The sequence below is a fragment of the Zingiber officinale genome, chromosome 10B, assembly GCF_018446385.1.
Source record: "Zingiber officinale cultivar Zhangliang chromosome 10B, Zo_v1.1, whole genome shotgun sequence".
NCBI classification, from domain to species: Eukaryota; Viridiplantae; Streptophyta; class Magnoliopsida; order Zingiberales; family Zingiberaceae; genus Zingiber; species Zingiber officinale.
Genome location: NC_056005.1, coordinates 49,859,158 through 49,863,106, shown reverse-complemented (window position 1 = coordinate 49,863,106; position 3,949 = coordinate 49,859,158). Strand labels below are relative to the sequence as shown.

The following is a 3,949-nucleotide window of genomic DNA, read 5'->3' as shown; positions in this document are numbered from 1 at the left end:
TGTGCTTGTCAAGATTCTTCCCAATACTCTTGAGGGCACCTATTCAAATAATAAATTGTACGCGTGATTCTAATTGCACTGCATAAATGTTACATAACCATAAAAACCATTTGATCTAGTCATCTAACAGAAGTGCAAAAAGCATTATCTATGTAACATAAATGGTAACCTCTTGAAACAATATGGTGGCTCTTAAATTTCTTATTAAGCAGAATTTTCATTTTATGTCACTGCATACAAAGCTTCTATTATAAACCATGCAAACATTATTTTTCCCAGTGATCAAGCAACATTAATTCTAAAAGGTACAATCTAATGCAAACGTTCCCACACACTCCATATGATGCTAAGGAGTAAGTCATACATTAAATTCTAAAAGGGACCATTAAAGGAAAGAATGCCTTAAATAAAAATGAATCCAGAAAGTATCATTCCATATGCACTAATAGAAATCTTCGTTTATAGCCAACTACAAATACATTTCATATTTATTTAAAATTTTAATAACATAATAAATATAAAAAATTTATAATATTTCACTGAAAAATTAATTAAAATCACACCAGATGATAAGGCCGAGCTATCATTCCTCCAAGTGTATCCTAGAATCTTTGTAATGAGCATGTTGAGACGGAATATGTCATTGAGTACATAAAAGCTCCCTGAGGTGTTGGAATCAGATGAAACATCTACAAAAATAAGCACCATTGATTAATAAGTCATTGATTAATTAGATAATGGAATATACAAATAGAGATTAATTAAAATAAATAAAGGATCTAACAATTACCACTATAATTGACTAAAATTAACAATCAAGAGCTAGGTTGAAGAATGTTTTAAAACATTCTTCAATGTATAAGGAAGCAACTAGAAGTGTTTAACATCTCAGGAATTGAAAATAATGCAAATGCAAACAAATTCATAGATCAAATAAACAAAAACGGGACAACTCTTCAACAAATTTCTATAATCAAGTGATATAAACAAACTGCAAAATTTCATGCGTGGGTAAATCTCGAGTCAAATGCCAATTGAAAGATCAATGTAAAACATGGCATAGACAGAGAAAGGAACATAGGAATACAGAGCAGTAGGTAAAAACATGTCTATTGAACTGAAGAAAAGCCATCATATCGTGTATGCTAACAATCACCAAATGGTTACTAATTATATAATTACCTGATGCTTTGTCGCAAGCAAGTGCAGTTCAAAAGCCAGCACCTACATCCAAAAACAAATGCTGAAAACATCAAAATTATTGAATCTATATTTTGCCTAATATAATCTTAGATGAGTGAACTACCATATAGTTTGGGTTTAAATATTTCCAAACACTAGCCGGACTTGACAATGCAGAAGAGTTGAACTTACTTTTGTATCGCTCTCCAATGCAGCTTTTGCTGAGCTCATTCCACCTCCGTATCTGCAAGTTGATGCAAGAACTAAACAAGTATTCCAAATTATAAACTTTGGAATAAACAAGGGAAAAGGTTATACCCTGGGATTGCCCTTTCGGAAGCTATGTATGTCAAAGATATTGAAGCACCGGTTGCCATGTTTAACGGAGACATCCAAAACAAAGTGATGATGAGATATAAAATCTATATGCCAACAAGAAAAGGAATTGTTTGATAACTTTATTTTGGGTTTTATTATAACTACTAACATTGCTTTATTTTGTCCGTAAAGAAGAAGATATAATGATGGATTGATAATGATGTTCTTGTCAGGATCTCAAGTTGAAATATACACACAAATGGAACATGCAATTGTTTTGTTTTCATGGAATCGAAAGAAACCTAGATTCATTATTGGAAGAAAGTGCCGAAGCAGGGAGACAAAAGAGTAACTCGAAGCTGAAATTATAACAAGATACCCTCTTCTAGATGTCTCCAAGAGTGGCTTCGTTACCTATTTATGAAAGCCATAATTTAGAACTAAAGTAAAAAAAACATCATGATTATATGATGGTGTAAGGTAGTACCTCTGGTCCATTGGCAAGAGAATGCACGAGGATGTCAATCCTTCCAAAATCTTTCGTCACAGCCTCTGCCATTTCCTGCACCAAGCAGAAGAAGGCATCAGTAACACAAGAGCGTGTGAAAAATCAAATGAATTATCATTCCAGGCTTTAGTTCTGTTTACACAATCTCTTGGAGAAAAAAATGTTTAATTAGCGTACAGAAAAGGGAATTCAAGTTCTGGTGAAAACAAGGAGTTGGTGTCTACCTTAACAGTCCAATTTGAGGATCCAGCATAGCGTTTGTTTGTCTTGACCTAAAATAAACACCATACAAGCTGCTGATTATGATCATAAATTGGAATAAATGCTAGGAACCAATTTTATCAAAAGTTTCTTTTACATACATCTTCAGGTGTATCGCAAATGACATCAAGAGGATATACTTTGACAATATCCATCAGTCAGCCATTTGTCAATATGTAAATACAATCTGAGAAAGATTACTACTGAACATGAAAGAGAAAAATAAATAAATCCAACCATGTATGCTCCTGATAATAGAGGAAGGCATACTTCCGTGACTTATCAAATTTGTCACACCTTAAGCTTGTCTCAAATATGTTCAGTGCCTATTGATGAATGATCCAACAGAAGGCTTATATTCCAGTGTTTATCTAATTACATAATGACAGAATAAACATGACTTCGGAAGCACCTACAGACACCCATGTACCAACAAGTATTTCTGCCCCAACAACGGCAAGAGCCTTTGTGATTGCCCAGCCATAACCATTATCATCAACAACTCCAGCAATAAATGCCCTTTTGCCTAAATAAGAACACATTATCATCAGTATTCCCAGCAACCAAAATGTCATAAAATTTAGGAATCAAGCACATAATCTAAATTACAAACATCACAAGCGTCATGAATAATTACCAACAACAAACATGTAACACCCCTAGAAAGCCTAGATAAAGTAAGGACAATGAGAGTACGAATGTAATGAAAAGAATGTGTAGATAGTCTACGTTGAATGTTACGATGGGAAGGATTTAGATGATTATGAAAGAAAATAAAGTTGAGAATATAAATCATCTATGCATGATTTATAATGTATGGAATTAATGTAGACAAAAGGAAGAAATATGAATACATGTATGAAATATTTATGCATAATGCATAATAGGATAATATATGAATTATTATGTACAAAAGAAAATAAAACGTTAGAAGAGAGATTGAACCTTGGATCTCTTGTAAGGAACATGTATAGGATACCAAAGGGGATAGGAGAATTATTGATAAGGAGAGAGAGGACTAAGTAGTTAAGAATAAGAAAGGATTCTTTTTACTAAAAAGGAAAAGGGAGTAAAAAGAAGTAAAAATATACATAACCAAGTTTTGATCCTTGGTTCTCTTGTGGATACATGCATGTGTTAACCAAGTGGGATAGGAGAGGATATTGTAAGAGGAGAGATAGGAATTTTAATTAAAGGAAAGAAAAGAGAGAAATTAAGGGAGAACTCAAGAAGCATCTTCTCTAGAATATTCTTAACATTAAGAAGAGAAGTAAATAAGGAGGATGAATCAAGACAAGTTTCCTCCCCTCATTTTAGTATAAATAGGCATGGAGGGGTGACTTCAACTTCATCCTCACTCACTTTCCTCCTCTCCTCCCTTGGGTGCCGAAAACCCTCTCCCTTCCTCCTTTCTTCTTCTTGTTGCCGAGCAACACAAGAGGAAGAAACCTCTTCTTCCTCCTCACTCCCTCCCTCTTTTCTTTCTTGTTGTTGCCGAGCAACACAAGAGGAAGAGGTCTCTTCTCCCTCCTCCTCTCCACCAAAAGACCTAGCCACTCTTCTCCTCCATTGGTGCCGAGCAAGCAAGCAAGGAAGAAAGGTCCCCAAGCAAGTTCTCAAATCTAGGAAACTTAAGCGAAGAAGGTAAGCTTCCCCTCACCTGTGGTACAAGGCTTTTAT

The 3,949-nt window shown here is 34.5% G+C and overlaps 1 pseudogene; it reads right to left on the bottom strand.

Annotated features, from left to right (window-relative positions):
• Nucleotides 1-602: 602 nt before the first annotated feature.
• Nucleotides 603-2,919, bottom strand: LOC122029128 (annotated as a pseudogene).
• Between the last annotated feature and the right edge of the window lie 1,030 nt (nucleotides 2,920-3,949).